Below are 17,994 nucleotides of genomic sequence, written 5' to 3' on the forward strand. Positions count from 1 at the left end.
GACCCTGGGTTCGTGATCTAGCCAAAGGCAGATGCTTAACCAACTGAGCCACCCAGGAGCCCCATCTCTAGACTTTCCTGATTGTTTAAGGCACATCTTTTCAGTATAGAACTGACTTCTGCTTCCTAGAACGTCATTAATAACAATAAAGGCTATCATTCATTTACATACACAATTTAATTGGAACCTTACTACAAATCAATGACAATACTCTTCATTTCCCAGACAGGGAACCGATGCTCAGAGAGTCCGTAACACAGACAAGATCACACAGCCGATAAGCTCTACCTGTCCATGTAGACATGCCTTCCCCACCCAACCTGACAGTTCCTCAGAGACAAGGCCCCCTACTCCTTCCCCTTAAAGCAAAACCCCATCTTCCCTGCCACACTTCAGGAAGGCTGTGCCCACCAGGATTTATTCCAGCAATACATATTTGGAGGGCATTTCCTCAGGACCTGGGACTGCATCAGGATGGGGTGGGGACAGAGGGAATGCAAAGAATCAGACCCACAGCCTGTACTTTTCAAGTCCAAGTCCGGTGAGAGGGACACGTGCCCCTCGAAACGCCAAATGCTGTTTAGAGGTCAGCTATAGCTATCAGGCTACCCAGGCTGGCCTGAGCAAGGGTCCCTTGGCAGAAGTCAGCACTTCTCTCTAACTACAGGGTCAGTCTCCTGTTTCTTTGTTTCTTTCATACCATCCTCCTATTATTGTTACTTGGGCTTTGCCTTTCTACAAGCCTTTGCCTGGTGTTGGTTGAGAAAGGTCTGTAAACTCAGGTGGACATAACTGACTGCTTGACCTAGGGCAGTTCTGGTTTACATCTGTTGTGAGGCAGTTAACAGGTTAATGTTCCTGTGCCCCCTTTCACTTTCAAAGGTGTGCCAGTCTGGAGGATAAATCCTAGGGTCACTCTATGTAAAAATGGTTCAACAAAATAGAGTTCAGTGAAGTCCTCTTCAAGATCCCTTCCAGCTAGAATCCAAAGCTTGTGTCACCACCTGCTGGTCCCTTAGGATCCCCCTCTCCAGGGTACAGAGTCTTGCCTAGAGCTGCTCAGAGGTGGTACAAGCCCAACTCCTCCAGATGGGTATCTGCTCCACCCCTGCCCTCCACCTGTCCTGCTTGGTGCCTCGGCTGCTTCCTCTTTGCAGGCTAGGAGGTATTCAAAAACTAAGAATTTACTGCAAAATCCTGAAGAAACAAATCTTGTTTCTCTCCCCACTCCACCCCCACCCCAACTAGGTTTTCCTAGGTCTCCTGTAATAAATTGAGACTTTCAAAAACTAATCTCTACAGACGAGGTTCTAGGAATCCTAGCCATAAGCTAAAAAAGCAAAACAACTCTTAATTGAGATAGCAATGGAGATGGCTTTTTCTTCTCCTGTTCTTGGAATGAGGCAGGCCTGGATTCATATCCCAGTCCCATCCACTTACTTGCTGTTTTGACCCTAGAGAAGGCACTCCACACTCTATGAGCCTCAGTTTACCTATCTGTAAAGATAATAATTCCTTACTCCTTGAGCTATTAAAAGGATGAACAATAGTATCTGTAATGCTTCCAGTCCCTTGCAAGTACTTAGGAAAAAGGAACTGGCATTATCTTCACTGATGTCTAAGAGACAAGTACAGTTTCCACCTCATCATAGTGGCAGGAGGCAGCATGGCACAGAGGTTAAAGCAAGCATTGGAGTGAGACAGGCATTGACTAAATGTGTGACCTTGAGCAAATCACATGAGCTTTCTGAGACTTGGTTTTTCTACTCTGTAAATGAGAGTAACAATGCCTTTCTTTTCAACCATGGTGGAGGAGATGCTTGGCACAGGGCCTGATGTTGGAAAAAGTACCCAATGTCAGCTACATAATTCCTAATCATGATTATCCTAGAACTCTCCATATCACAGGCTCTAGGATCACCCGTTCTGTGTTCTCCATGAGTCCACCATGTTCCAGGGTCCTAAAAACAACCAGTCCTTCCTTTGGATGAGGTATTTTCATATCTTCCATCTGCTGGAGCCTCCTTAGCCTGTGAGGCAGGGTGAGTGCTACTCTGTCCACCAGCAGAGGAATCTGGTGACTTGCACAGGGTGACTGAATTTGGATGAGAAGCTGTGTTTGGATTGAGCCAAGAATTTCTTCAGCCTGTTTCTGCTCCAAAAGTTCCGGAGCCAGAACTTTTCAGAAGTCTGAAAGTCACTGATTCACTCAATGTTAAAGAGAATTATGTATTCACTTGCTTATTCATTCATTAAATATGTACTGACTTAGTGTCAATATTGGCACCAATATTGGTGCCAGGCACTGCTCAGCCCACTAGATCTATAAGGATTAGCCAAGATGGCCAGCCTCTCTCTCTCATGTAACTCTGATGAGAAGCTGAGTCCAGAATCCCAACTATCATGTCACCAAATGCATCCTGTGATTGACGTGAATGTCATGAGACAGAAAAAACAAAGGAGCCCCCCAATATTCAGTCACTCCCTTACTCTGAGCTCCCCGGATTTCTGGAGGAATCAGACAGCAATCTCACATGCCACTTGCCCATGTGGCTGTAGGAATATCCTTACTACCCAAATTCACTCTACTCTCAAGCATGCCCCCCATCTTCTGAGCTACTTCATTTTGTACATGAGAACACTAAGGCCCTAAGGAATGAAAACGACTGATCCAGGGCCTCCTGACAATAATATGAGGAGACCACGGCTGCTGCCCAGATGTCTGGCAACTCTCCAAGACAGGAAGCCTCTTAACCACAGCACAAGGAAGTCAAAGAGCTCAGGGAGGGGCTGGAGGCTGCAGCCAACGGTCCTCTTCCCAAATTTCCTTATTTATGGCCAAGAAAATTCCAGAAGCCTCTGTCAGGGATGGCCACATCACTGTCTTTTCCTTCCCCTGACACTGTTCTTGAATGATTTGGGGATGCCATGGCAAGCTTTCTGACGTGGGCACAGAAGTGTCACTGGGAAAAGGTGAGCATGGATGGGCTGAAGCTAAGAGAGGTATCCAACTCAGAAAAAACATCCTCACTCAAGCATAAACATAAAACAGCTCGGAAATGAGCTGGGATGCCTGGGTGGCTCAGTGGTTGAGTGTCTGCCTTTGGCTCAGGACGTGATCCGGGGTCCCAGGATTGAGTCCTGCATGGGCTTCCTATAGGGAGCCTGCATCTCCCTCTCCCATGTCTCTGCCTCTCTCTCTGTCTCTCTCTGTGTCTCTGTCTTTCATGAATAAATAGAATATTAAAAAAAAAATCAGAAATGGAGCAAAAACACTTAACACAAGCTCCACTAAGGACACATCACATGAGTCTGTTAAGAAAAACCTAACATGAAAGCCCCAATTCAACCCTGTTGTCTTTGCCTTGGCCACGAGCTTAGGGCCTCTAGCTCTTGGGAGGTTTCACCTGCCCTCTTCATAGCCACGTTCTTCACCAAGCTTCTGCTTCTGTTCACCCCCGAGATGCCAAGGTATGTGTTTCTCTGTTCTGCTTAGCGCCTGGGACTGAGAAGGGACTTTGGGGTTTTTTCTCTGGGTGTGGCTTCCTAGCATTCACAAAGGAAAGTCCACAGGCTGCTCTATCTGCATGACCCAGGCTGCTCACCTTAGCTAGCACAGCAGAAAATATATCCCATGGAGATATATTCCATCAACTAGTTCTAGCTCTCCCCATTCTCACTGTAGGATTTCATCTCCTGGTCCCCTTGGTGGTGGAGGACTAGTGACTAGACTAGTCTGTCCAAAACAAAAGTGAGCTACTCAACTGCTAGGGGAAGACCCCCCTGGGACTCTCTTTTCTCAGTGCCCTGGAGTACATTCCAGAAGGTAAGTTCTAGCAGCCTGGCTCCTTGAGTGAGGGGCACAGCCAGCAGTTGAACCAGGATGTGCATATTAATTAGAACAGAAAATAAATCTTTATGAGTTTGGACCCTAGCATCTAGGGGGTGTTTGTTGCTGCAAGGTAACCTACTGCATCTTGATACACTGCCCACCTCACACAGAGTAGGAGATTCTCTAGGGATTCGTCTACCCTCTTCCCCGTCCTCCATCACCCTTCTCATCACCAAGAGTCTTGCATGAACAGAGGTAAGTAGAATGGAGGCAAGAACACATCTCTGATGTCCTGGAGAAATTTTCTCCTTAAGTCCCAAAGACGGGTGAACGTTCAGCTACATCTCAAAAGAACGAGAAGGAAGTTGAGTGTGTGGTTGTCTACAGACGTTCTTTCCTATGAAGTAAGAAGCGAGATCACCTGATAAGAGCAAGTGGGAGTGCAGTCTGAGAGCCCCCCGGTTAGCAGGAGATGCCAGGGACAAGGGGTGGAGAAACACTGACCAGGATAAAAACGCAGGGTGGCCGAACAACACCGGAGGCTTCCTGGGGTTAAACTGAGCCAGCCACACAGTCCCATTCATCAGCCCAGAGACAGTGACAGAGATGGAAATGGGTCAGATTCACTGAACCTCGGGACTGACGGGCCAGACGGGCCAGACGGTGGGCCAGAAAGATGAGAAGGGGGTTTTGCTTCAAGCCATAAAGGTCATGTGATTTAACCAACTGGCCAGATGAAGCGAGGAGGTAGGTGGAGCTCACAGCACCCAGAACAGGAGATTCTGCTGTTACCCCACTTTACAGAGAAGGAAATCGGGACTCAGAGACAGGATATCGCTTGCCCAGCTCCGACAGTTAAGGGTCAGAGCCAGAACTATCAGAGCCTGGCCAGCCCAAAAGCTTAGCCGCTACCTGGTACTCTTTCAGCCAGAAGCCATGTCACTCCCTCTGAGCAACCCTTGGCCCTTTATCAGACTTTTCTTCTACACCTTAACTTCTCCTTTTAAGTATTATCTCGTATGTACATAGTCTCCCAATGCAGATAGTGAATTCCTGAAGAGCAGGCATCAGTATTTTATATAAAAATTAATAATAGGAGTAGCAGCAGCAAATGTTACTTTCTATGAATGCACAGCATGCCAGGCTGTGTTCTAAGCACTTTACACTCATTAATCAATTCTCACTAAACTCTGTGAAACTCGTTCTGTAATCATCCCCATTTTGTAGATGCGGAAACATTTCCATTTGGGTGAGCTGAAATTCAACCCCTGATATTACTATTTTAATAACTATAGTTCAATTTGAGTCATTTTTTCTATAATCTCATTTATTTCGTATTTTATGTATTTTTGTAAGATTTTACTTATTCATGAAAAAGACAGAGAGACGCAGAGACATAGGCAGAGAGAGAAGCAGGCTCCCTGCAGGGAGTCCAATGTGGGACTAGATCCCAGGACCCCAGGTTCATAACCTGAGTCGAAGGCAGATGCTCAACCACTGAACCATCCAGGTGCCCCTATTTTTTATATTTTAAAACACTCTCAGAAGGATCTATGGGCCTTTCTGGGTGCCAAAGGAGTTCACAGTGGAGGCAGGTCCCAAGATTCCAGAGGTCTGATTCTGTCCCCCTTCAATCCCACAGAACCCAGAGCTTCTGGCTGGCAGAGGGTAAGCAGGGTAAGGGACCCTATACCATCTTCATGCGAGGGCTGGGAATGAATACTAGCTACTTTAACCCATCCGTACATCATAAATACATAAGTGTCATAAATACTTTGATTTCAGCAGTATGAGCCCACATATAACATTCCTCATAAAAAACAAGTCACTTGTTTCCCCAATTAAATAATTTTTAAAGTCCAGTGTGTCCAGTGTGCTCATTAGGAAAGCATCTGAGTTGTGGATCACAAATTGAAATAACAGGAGGGTTTGTAGCAGCTGCCTCTGGGTATAATGTGGGCTGATCCCCAGCCTCAGCTAAGGATCCCTGAGGGCAGACTAACTGGCCATCCCCCACTAGGCTTGCTTTCTTAGCATCTGTGCACTGGCTCAGTCTAAATAAGTAGCACTAACACGACAGCCTATCCTATATATGCTGAACTTTTAAAAAGTAAATTTCAGGCATCTAAACAGACACACTGAATCACCAACCAGGTAGAGCTCTCCAGGTTTCAGAAAATTTTAGAAAATTACAAGACTTAGGGTTAAGGCAGCTGGGGCCAGTGCTCCCTGCCCAGACCAGATAGCTGTCCTCCTTGGCAGCTGGCCAGTGCTGAGGGCTGAACCTCAGGATACCCAGTGCCACTCTTGGCACCACTCCCGTGGGCTATATGACCTTCCATAAGTTGCTGGCTACCTAATTTTTTATCTTCCAAATATGGGGTGTGTACCAGATTCAATGGGTCAATCAAGAATCACCTCCCCCGCCACACACACACACACACCTAGAGCTATAGGGAATGGAGAAATTATACAGGCTCCCTAAGGAGCTTATATTCTAGTAGAGGAGCCAAGCCTTTCCTCTGTAGGCCTTCCCTACAGAAGAAAGCAGTCAGTGCAAGTGGAGATGGAAGCACTGTGTTCTGTTCTGGGGCCACAGAGGAAGGAGGACGCCATCCTGCAGAGGGCTGTGTGGCCAGGTTTCAAAGAGGAAGGGGCTACATTTGAACCTGGCTTCAAACGGTGAGAGGGTGGGGAAGAGTGCTCTCGAGTTGAAGGACAAGCATTTGCAAATGCAGAGGGATAGAATAGGGGCACCCCACTGAACCCAGTGTGGACTGTGGAGTAGATGTGGTCTCTCCCCACATCTACTGCTTTGGAGTCCAAAAGAGTCCCTGGAACCTGTATTTTTAACAAGCTCCCTAAGTGATTCCAACATGCAGGCAGTAAGTGCTATGTGTTGGGGAAAAAAAGTTAATGAGTACAAAACGAACTTAACCTCAGACAAGTCCCTTCCTCTCTCAAAATGTCTTCTCTTCTTTAAAATAAACACACTGGTGGATGCCCAGGTGGCTCAGATAGTTAAGCATCTGCCTTCGGCTCAGGCCATGATCCCCGGGTCCTGAGATCGAGTCCCATATCCAGCTCAGCAAGGAGTCTGCTTCTCCCTCTACCTGCTGCTGCTCTCTCTTTCTGACAAATAAGTAAAATCTTAAAAAAAAAAAAAGGCACTGGGTCACCCTGGTGATTTCCAAACTGTGTTCTAGAAAACCTTAGAATCTCCCGAAGTCCCTCAGGAACCACAGAGCAGAGATGAGGAGACCTTGAGAGCAGGACTCTAAGCCCCCATCCACACTCCCTTTGATCATCTTCTCTTTTTATCTATCTGCTATCATATACTAGGCTTCCATGTGCTATTTTGTTTGTAGTAAAGGTTTCTTGGCTATACATACTTTCAAAACCACTGAATTGGGCAGCCCCGGTGGCGCAGCGGTTTGGTGCCGCCTGCAGCCCAGGGCGTGATCCTGGAGACCCGGGATCGAGTCCCACGTCGGGTTCCCTGCATGGAGCCTGCTTCTCTCTCTGCCTATCTCTCTCTCTCCGAATGAATAAATAAATAAATCTTTAAAAAACAAAAAACACTGAATTGCATGATCATCCAAGAATCCCCAAATAGAAATTTTTAAATTCCTTAAAGGCAACAACCTACTTTTGTTGAGTATTCCTCAAACAAGTATGGACACAGCATAAGCCTGCTCACCAGACTTATTTATTTTACCATCATAATTTAAAATATTTTGCTGCAGAGCAGTAATCAATGAGTGGAAGGGGAAAATGTGGACAGTAATTAAATGGAATAATACACGACCTTAAAAAAAAAACTATATTTTTGAAGAATAGTTAATAAACTAGGAAATTAAATGAGAAAGCCAGATACCACACTGCGCATAAACTACAATCTCAACTCTGGATCTAATACATCAAAATTACTGGACAAGTATGGCAGGTCCTCAAAAACTCAAACATCAAATTGTCGTATGATCCAGCAATCCCACTTCTGGGTGTATATCCAAAATAAATGTAAACAGGGACTTGAAGAGGTATTTGTGCACCAATGTCTAAGCAGCATTATTTACAATAGCCAGCAAAGTGGGAACAGCTCAAGTGTCCACTGATGAACGAACGGATAGACATTAAGTGTGGTATATACACACAATGATATATTATTCAACCTTGAAAATGAAGGGGGTTGTGACACCTGCTTCAACAGAGATAAATCTTTAAAACATTTGGGATGCCTGGGTGGCTCAACGGTTGAGTGTCTGCCTTTGGGTCAGGCCGTGATCCTGGAGTCCCGGGATCGAGTCCCACATTGGGCTCCCTGCATGGAGCCTGCTTCTCTCTCTGCCTATGTCTCTGCCTCTCTTTCTGTGAGTCTCTCATGAATAAATAAATAAAATCTTTTTTAAAAATCTTAAAAACATTATGCCCAGTGAGATAAGCCAGACACTGAAGGACAAAGACTGGACAATGCTACTTAGATGAGGGGCCTACGAAGGGGGCACTTGACGAGATGAGCACTGGGTGTTATACTATATGTTGGCAAATCAAACTCCAATAAAAAAAAATATACAAAAAAAAAAAAGAAAAGAAAAAGAAGAGGTGCCTAGGGTAGCTGAATTCTTGGAGACAGAAAGTAGAGTGGTGGTTGCCAGGAACTGGGGCACAGAGGGAACGGGCAGTTACTGCCTGACAGGTATTGAGTTTCCATTTGGGAGGATGGAAATGCTCCAGAGATGGGTGGAAGTGATGGTTGCACAATGATGTAAATGTATTTAATGCTACTGAATGGTACACCCAAAAAGTGTTATAATGGTAAATTTTGTTATGTATATTTCACAACAATAAAAAAAAAAAAATACTGGCCAGAACTAGATTCATGTGGTAGTGGTGGTGAATCGTGTGATACGATTGTGGCAGAGCCATCACTTTATTCTTTCCACTTCTCCACATTTGAAATATCCTACAATGAGAATAAATTACTTTCAAAAATGGACAAAAAGCTATTTAATTAAATAAATCTGGCAGTTCTCTGATACTTCCCAAAAATGCATTGTTGCCTTTTATGTAAATGGAAGCAATACTTTATGTATTTAATTAATGAAAGGAGCCAAGTCCAAGGATGCCAACTCTAGTATACAGCAAGCCACTGAGTCAAAATAAAGGACAGGCAGAGTGCTTCCCTTCTTTAAGACTAGTTGTTCTCACCTATATTTAAATAAATTTCAAATAAAAACAGGGCCAAAATAGAATCCCCTAAAGAGCTTCCCAAGAAGCTGGCTGGCTTGGGAAAGTTCAAATGCAAACTGAAGACAAAAGAACACTACAGAAAAGTGGGGGACAGCCCGTGTTTTCTTCAGGACATTAACACACAGACAGCTGGGAAAGTGACTTTGCCTGTAAATTTCTTTCCCTCCTGCTTCTGGAAATACTTTCTCAGGCAGAAAGAATTACGAATCCAGAAAAGGCCTGCCATTTGTGTTCAGTGCAAATCCACTTCCTCCAACACCCCTCACACCAAATAACTGTTGATATTTAAAGGATATTGGTTGGAAGGGCAGCTGATGTGTCTACCTGCCAGATGCCCTCTATCCTAAGCCAACTGTGTCTACCTTTCCTGGTTCCTGGGCCCTCTGCGTTACTGTGGGGGCTAAATGTAAAGTGTACAGTGTCACTGAGATGTTGGGCGCATAGTAAGTACTCACAAGCTTCTTCCTTTTTATCTCAGAAGTTCCCTGTTCAAGATTCATGTGTGTCCTGGTGGTGGCTTGGAGAGTGGTGGTACCAAAGGTAGTTAATGTAGTTAATACTAAGTGGTAGGTTTCCAGATTACATACAACAGTGGGGTGGAAAGAGGATCCTTCAGATGTGCAGCTCAGGGGCGGCCTTGAAAGGCAGGGGAAAGGAGCCCAGTAGCCCCATGGACCCCAGATCTAAGTCCTACATTGGCAGGCACAAAGCTCTTTCACAGGGATCCGTGTGAAATCCTCAGAGCAAGAAGGTGGGCTCCATTTCACAGATGAAGAAACAGAGCCTTAAAGAGGTTCTGTCTTTAAGGTCACACAGTTAGGGAATAGCCAGATACATGGTTTTCTAAAATTCCCAGATACATGGGAATTCTAAAATTCTAAAAGAGGTGAGGGACAAAGGATCCTGATAATTCCAGCTCTGCCACTAACTCCTTTGTTCAATTAGTTGTTTCCCTCTTGCATCTTTCCTTAAAAAAAGTTTTGTGGGTTTTTTTTTAAGATTTTTATTTATTTATTCATGAGACACACACACACACACACACAGAGGCAGAGACACACAGGCAGAGGGAGAAGCAGGCTCCATGCAGGGAGCCTGACATGGGACTCGATTCCAGGTCTCCAGGATCACGCCCTGGGCCAAAGGCAGACGCTGAACGCTGAGCCACCCAGGGATCCCAAAAAAGTTTTAAAGAAAAGGCAGGGAGGGGACAGGAAATTCTTTGAGGCACTAAATTAGGTAAGTTTCCATCTCTGGGCTTTGGCATCCTCATCTGTAAAATGAGCCACTTCCTGCCTCGAGCCCTTTGCACATGCTCTTGCCTCTGCCTGAGAAGCCTTTCCCCCACCCCCTCACACCCATATGCCCTCCTCCTTGTCCTGTAGGCTCTGATGATGATGTCACTCCCCAGGGGAAGTCTTCTGCGTTATATTCTTACCCTCCCTTGTAAGCACCCTATGCCTCTCCTTTGGGGTACTAACCACTATTTGGACATGTGGGCATACACGCCTCACCACAAGATGGAAGACTCCTCGTTTGCCAGCTGGCAGACAGCATGTTGATTCAAAAACTGAGTTCTGGGATCCCTGGGTGGCGCAGCAGTTTGGCGCCTGCCTTTGGCCCAGGGCGCGATCCCGGAGACCCGGGATCGAGTCCCACGTCGGGCTCCCGGTGCATGGAGCCTGCTTCTCCCTCTGCCTGTGTCTCTACCTCTCTCTCTCTCTCTCTGTGACTATCATAAATAAATAAAAATTTAAAAAAACAAAAAACAAAAACTGAGTTCTTCGGGACACCTGGGTGGCTCAGCAGCTGAGTGTCTGCCTTTGGCTCAGGGTGTGATCCTGGAGTCCCGGGATTGAGTCCCACATCAGGCTCTTTGCATGGAGCCTGCTTCTCCTGTCTGTCTCCTGTCTCTGTCTCTCTCTCTCTCTCTGTGTCTCTCTCCTGAATAAATAACTAAAATCTTAAAAAAAAAAAAAAAACAACTTGAGTTCTTCTCAGGGCTCTGATCTTCAGAAAGTATCCTCCCATCCCCACCCACAACCACCCCATCCTCAGGTTCTCATCCAGACAACATGGGGAGGTAGATAGGGCATCTATTAGATTTCCACCAGCTCACAACTTCTGTATCTGGTTCCCAGATCTCTCCTAATGTGGCCCCTGGGAAATTTCTAAACCTTTCTAAACCTTTTACCACTCTCAGTCAGGCATCAGAGGTACAGTCACAAGAGCACCTCAACACCGTTAATCTGTTCATTCTGGGTGGTGACTCAGTTTCCTCAACTGCAAAACTGGGGTTTCTAGATGGCGAAAAGCCAGGGCTCCCGCAGAGCTGAAGTGGGTAGCCAGCATCTGAAGTGGGTAAACGCCCAGTGAGTGTGAGCTGTTCTTTTATTATCACTCTGGTTTCTGGATCACTTCCCTGTCTCACCAGACAGCCCTACTGGCCCTGCCAGCCACATCCAGCCCCATCCCTCAGAGAAAGGAAATCGGAAGCTCAGGTGCAGCCAAGCACAGCAGGAAAAGAAAACTGTAGCACAGATGGCGGAAAATCCTAGGATACTTCCCCAAAGCAGATGGATGCGGGGTCTGGCTACTGCCCCAGGCTGCCGAGCACCAGATTCAGTAGCCGGGGCCCTCGTTGGCTGGCCCTGGAGAGGATGACCTCCTGGAAAGCAGATCAATGAGATGCAGCACAAGATGCCAGGTGTGGGGTCAGCCCTGTTCCTATCACTGCTCTGAACACCACAGGAAAAGAGGAGGGTCTTTCAATTATTGAGTTGCTAGTCATGAAACATTTACCAGCGTGCTTCCGAGTCAAGGTCTAACCTGGGCGTTCTGTGTCTGAGGGAGTCTGTGTTCTTCCGGCCAGAGGGTGTGGTGGTGTGGCCCCAACTCTCCTGGGGATGGGGGGGGGGGGCGCCTCCAGTCACATGGCCCGAACTTTCTCTTCCTTTTTTAGGGCTTCCACAGTGAGGAAGCCAGACTGGGATCTCTAAAAGGATCTGTTTGTCCCTGCAATACAACTGCTCTCCTTAATAGCATTTATTATCAAGGATCTGTGAGATGGTGACTCGCTCATTAATTTGTTTATTTAATTTTGGTCAATGAAGTCCTATGGTAAGTATCCTGGGGACGTAAAAGTTTAAAGGAGCCCCTGCAGGGAATCTGTAGAAATGTGTGTGGTCACCTCTAACTTTTAGATTTTCACACGGGTTTCATTCCTTTGCAGACAAAACTGTTCTGATAACAGCTGAGTGAAATTACTGTTACTTCTACTGATAATAATGACGAGGGGCGCTCCCATGTAATAACACCATGCCACTGGGCACGTCTGTTTCTGAACTGTGCACCTGAGAATCTTGAGGCCCAGAGGTTCAAAAGTTGCCCAAGGCCAGGCTGCCCCTTTGAGAGCTAGCTCTCCAGGATCCTTCTCTGTCCCGCACCTACAGCCCTGGGACTCTCCTTAGGGTGGCAGGATCTTGTGGCACTAAGGGTGCCCCAACACTGGTGGACTCTGGCTTCTCAGTTTTGTGTCAGGAATCCCCTCTGGCCACCAGAACAGATGGGCCAAACACTCTCCTGTCTGCCCACGTGCACCCAGAATGCAGCAGAGTCATCTAGGCCTGGCCTATTAGTGGGTTTACATCCTAGAGAAGTGGCACAAGAGTTCAGATGCCCATGACAGGTTCCAGCAGTTCTAGAAGCAGCAGAGGCTAGAGCCAGCTCCGGGGCAAGACCCTACTGCTTCTGGCCAGCTTGGTTTCCCAGCCACCCCAGGCATACTGTGAAGCAACAAAAGAAATCCTTCCAATGCACGCCTTTTCTGCCTCTGTGAGCTAGAACCTCCATCTGTGGCTTACACCGACGATCTCTGACAGGGACACATTCTCAGGTGCCACTCAAGAGTTATCAGCCCAAACATTTACTGAGCACTTGCATGCTCAGGAATCGATTCCTGAGCACTCAATTAAATTTGCACATAGGAATTTTAATTTTCCCTTCCTTTGCACAGCTCTGGTTAACATCTGAAAACCAAATTTGTTATACGAAAGACCACTGTAGACATATCCACAGATTTAGCCAACTGAACCAAGCAAGACCCCTGCCCCTGATTTTGGGAAGTGTCTCTGCCTTCCCCATAGATGCTGAGCAAGTTCCTCTTGGGGACAGCTGGAGGGCCACTTGCGGACTCATGGTTCCCTGAGGGAGGAGATAGGAGGGCAGCTGCTGTTCTGCACACAGATGCTACCAACCCCAACCATACACCATCCTTCTGGGCAGCTGGCCCACTGCCCCAGGCTTGCTCCCTTCTCTGCTCTCCTAGCCATTAAGGCTGTCTGGGTTCTGAACAGCCAACGGGATAGCAGGATGTTTGGTTCTTACAACCTCTTCCCTCACCAGAAACACTCTTCCCTCTTCACCCTCTAACTCTTGTGGGGCTCAGCTTACAGATCACTTCCTCAAGGAAGCCCTCCCTGACCACCTCCCCTGACAGATTCAGGCCCCTGTGACACCCGCCCTGCTCTTCTCCATCATGGCTCTTGCTATGCAGTCAGTTTTTTTAACGACTGTCTCCTAAGCCAAACCCCAGCCTCTGGGTGGGCAGGGATTGTGTCTCCCTTCTCTGCTACCTTCCAGGTATCTAGAAGAGCACATAGGAGCTGCCCAACGGATTCTGGATGTGTTGATAAATGAGTGCATGAATTCATGGTGGCTCAGTGAATGTTGAATGACCAGCTAATTTCAAAGCTCTGGGATCCCTGTAACAGGTGTATCTCCTAGAACCACAGTCCCTGGTGTCCAATCTGGCAAGTAGGAGCCAAAAACACTGGGCTCCCTCTGGCCACGATAGCTGCTTCTCCCTTTCGGTTTTTAGTCTGAATGTTTATTTCCTGGGGGTTTGGACTTACTGTTTAACAGCAAGAGTTGCTCAGAGAGAAGTTTGCTAGATCACGGCTTCAGGCTATTTTGCTGACAGGGAAACTGAGGCGCTGGCAGCCCCAGTACATGGAGTGGCCAGATCAGCTCACTTTCAGCCCAGACACTTTCCAGTGTCCTGTTCTAAGTGAGCATTTAAAGCAAGGTTCCTAAAGACAAGAGCACACAGCCTGGGATAGAATTAAAAACTTTCATTAAGGGGATCCCTGGGTGGCGCAGCGGTGTGGCGCTTGCCTTTGGCCCAGGGTGCGATCCTGGAGACCCGGGATCGAATCCCACGTCGGGCTCCCGGTGCATGGAGCCTGCTTCTCCCTCTGCCTGTGTCTCTGCCCGTGTCTTTGCCCCCCTCTCTCTCTCTCACTGTGTGCCTATCATAAATAAAAATAAAAATTAAAAAAAAAACTTTCATTAAGAACTAATCACAAGATCTGGCCTCTCTTTCCTGGCTTCTTCCAGAGGTTATCTTGCACTCCATCTGGTTGATTTCTGTCTGAGCAGCACCACGTAGCAGCCCTGCCCCGGCCTGGATGTGCATCTATACCAAGCACCCCTGAAACCTAGAGCCACCTTTGCTTCCCCTGCCTGCGCACCACCAGGGTCTCTAAGCCACACTGTTGGGAGTCAGGACTGGCCTTTCATGCCTCTATTCTGCTATTTGTTCTTGAAAGGCTTTAGCCAAAACATTAAAACCCCATCCCCTCAGTTTCTCCCTATATAAAATGGGGGCAGAATTCCTAACTTGCTAACCTCACAGGGCATTTGTGTTGCTCAAGCAAGATGGAAATATGACCTCACTCTTCCAACTGTCAACTACTGTAGAGAACTCTAATAATAATAATTCTGTAATTATTTTTGTTTTCCCTGGGTTTTGCTGTCAACCCATAGCCAACTGATCGCTTCCAGGGCTCATTCCACCCAACCTCTCAGCACCATTCAGCCCTCCTGACAACATCCTCCCGGAAACCTCGCTCTGCCCCTCACTTCCCAGATACGCTCTCCCTGGACTCTCCTCCTCCCCCTAAGATCACTCACTCTCCGAGGTGGAACCTGGTGCAAGCAGCAGCACCATGCCTTCTCCTACCATTGACACCTGCCAAGCACATGTGGCTTGAGAGAGAAGCCACAGGAAGCACAGGAGACCACCCAGCCCACTTGTGAACGCTGGTCCAGTCTTTCCCCTGGTGCATAAAAACAGGAGCACACAGTGCTGGATCTCCACCCTGCCATCCCTTATGAAACTCTATTTGGCAATAAAAATTAGCAGAGTGGCTGCCAGAGCCCATATCCTGGCATCTCCCTCAGCTGGGTCTGACTGCATGCAGCTGAGGTCTGTGGCCTCCACACTGGGTTTGGACAAGTTGAGCAGAACAGCTCTCTGGCTGGAGTTTTAAATGGCATATTTTTACTTCCTCTTTTTCAAAAGAGAAGACTTTTAAAAGTAATTCTGGGTTAAGTATACTAAATGATGACCTCTTTGCCTTCAGTACACATACCAAATCTACATTGCTTTGGCTTTCCAAACTAAGTAAGCTACCTGCCCACCCTGTCTGAGGAGTGAAGGTAAAAGCTCCTGGGAGCAGACCTCTCAGCCCAGACCAAGAGGTGAGGTGCCTTGCTCCAGGACTGACAGTCATTAGGGATGCAAACTAATGCAGTCGGCCTCTACCTAACTACCGGCGTGAATCAGCAAAGAGAGCCATTGGGGTGTGCAGCGTGCCCTCCGGCTTCTGCAGTGCACCGTCGAGGTTCCCTGGGGTTGCTGGGGGTAGCACCTAACTCCTGGGATGCAGGGGGCGACTGGTTTCACAGAGAGGATGATGATTAAGCTGGGTCATGAAGGAGGAGTCTGCAGGTGGATTTGGGGAGGAAGTAAAAAGGGTGTTCCAAGCAGAGCGGGCACCATGGGGAAAAGCCCAGAGCCATAAAACCAGGGGAGGGTTTCAGGAATTAGCAGTAGTTCCCAGAGGCTGCAGAAATCCTAAGGGATAGAGTGACGAGAATAAAGAATTGTTCAGAGAGCAGCTCGTGCAGGAACTTGGATGTCATGTAAAGAAACACATGCCTTACCCTGAGCCAGAGGGGAGCCTGGGAAAGATCAAATCCCCAATCGGTGGCTGGTGAGGCGTAGGTTACAGAACAAGATGTCCTGGAGGACAGGAGCCTGGAGCAGAGAACAGAGAGGTCATAGCAGCAGGGGTCTGGGTGGAGAGGGCTGCACCTCAACTAAGCAAGAACCATGGCACCAAAGTACAAGGATAACAAAGAGGCAGGGTTGCCTGCACTGGGCCATAGATCTGGTTCAGGGGGAGGCTCTCAGATAGAAGGACCATGTGTACAAAGACACAGCAACTTGAAAGTGCATCACCATGCCTGAAAAGAGGGCAACTGTACCAGAGCAGCCTGTGCAATGGGGATTAGTTTGGAGAGAGAAAAATCAATGCAGACTTGTATCAGGGAGTTATTAACAAATACATGTGATCAATTGGATTATTGTTCTTAACTATCACTCCCTGCTAAAAAGCAGCTACAGACATACTCTCGAGGTGGTGCAGGTTCAGTTCCCGACTACTGCAATAAAGCAAATATTGCAACCAAGCAAGTCAAATGAATTTTTTGTTTTTTTTCATGCATATAAAAGTTATGTTTATGCCATGCTGTAGTCTATTAAGTGCATTATGTCTAAGAAAACAATGCATATGCCATAATTTAAAAATTCTTTATTGCTAAAAAAAAATCTTTATTGCTAAAAAAAAAAAAAAAAAATGCTACCCAGTATCTGAGCTTTCAGCAAGCTGGAATTTTTTTGCTGGTGGAGGAGAGTCTTGCCTTGATCTTGATGGCTAGTGATCAGGGTAACTGGTTGCTGCAGGTTGGGGTGGCTCTGGCAATTTCTTAAAATGAGACAACAGTAAACTTTGCTGCATCAACTGAATCTTCCTTTCATGAATGACTTCTCTACAGCAGGAGATGCTATTTGATAGCATGTTACCCACATTAGAACACCTGGGTGGCTCAGTGGTTGAGCATCTGCCTTTGGCTCAGGCCATGTTCCCAGGGTCCTGGGATCAAGTCCTGCATCAGGCTCCCCATGGGGAGCCTGCTTCTCCCTCTGCCTATATCTTTACCTCTCTTTGTATGTCTCTCATGTATAAATAAATAAATAATCTTCAAAAATAAAATAAAATAAAAAAATAAAATAAAATAAAATAAAATAGTGGTTTTTTTTATTTCTCTCTCAAACCGTGCCACTGGCTTTATCAGCAGAGTTAATGTGATTATTCTAAATCCTTTGTCATTTCAACAATCTTCACAGCCTCTTCATCAGGACTAGACTCCATCTCAAGAAACCACTTTCTTTGCTCACCCGTTAAAAGTTCTATCATGAGATTGCAGCAATTCTAATAAAGTAATGACAGAAGAGTTCGTTGAAATAATGAAAATGTTGCAAGAATTACCAAAATGTGCTACAGAGACACAAACTGAGCAAATGCTGTTGCAAAAATGGTGCCAGTTGGGGCACCTGGGTGGCTCAGTTGGTTAGACGTACAGCCCTTGAGACTGGCACAGGTCATGATCTCAGGGTCATGATACTGAGCCCAGCCTTGGGCTCTCAGCTGGGCATGGAGACTGCTTGGGATTCTCTTTCCTACTGTCCCTCCCACCCCTGTGCTACTACTTTCTGTGCCCCTCTCTTAAAAAAAAAAAAAAAAAAAAAAAAAAAAAGCACAGATAGACTTTTTGGATCTAGGTTTGCCACAAACCTTCAATTTGTAAAAAACACAATTCATCTGCAAAGCACAATAAAATGAAATGTGCCTGTTGGGGCGCTTGGGTGGCTCAATCCATTAAGCATCCGACTCTTAATTTCAGTTCAGGTTATGATGGTGGGATTAAGCCCTGCATCAGGCTCCATGCTCAGTAGGGAGTCTGCTTAGATTCTCTATCTCCCTCTCCTTCTGTCCCCCCACCTTCGA

The 17,994-nt window shown here is 46.7% G+C and overlaps 1 protein-coding gene across 12 annotated transcripts in view; it reads right to left on the reverse strand.

The window, feature by feature from the left end:
* Window positions 1-17,994, reverse strand: part of GGTA1 (glycoprotein alpha-galactosyltransferase 1 (inactive)) — a 57,297-nt gene that overhangs the window by 33,664 nt on the left and 5,639 nt on the right. For 3 of the 12 annotated variants that reach the window (XM_077850505.1, XM_077850504.1, XM_077850503.1), the window contains exon 2: window positions 16,088-16,181. The exons of the other annotated variants lie outside the window; for them this stretch is intronic. The gene's annotated coding sequence lies outside the window, so the exon portion shown is untranslated. The remainder of the gene's footprint in view (window positions 1-16,087; window positions 16,182-17,994) is intronic. 12 annotated transcript variants of the gene reach the window in all.

This window comes from Canis aureus, chromosome 16 (genome assembly GCF_053574225.1).
Source record: "Canis aureus isolate CA01 chromosome 16, VMU_Caureus_v.1.0, whole genome shotgun sequence".
Classification (NCBI taxonomy): domain Eukaryota; kingdom Metazoa; phylum Chordata; class Mammalia; order Carnivora; family Canidae; genus Canis; species Canis aureus.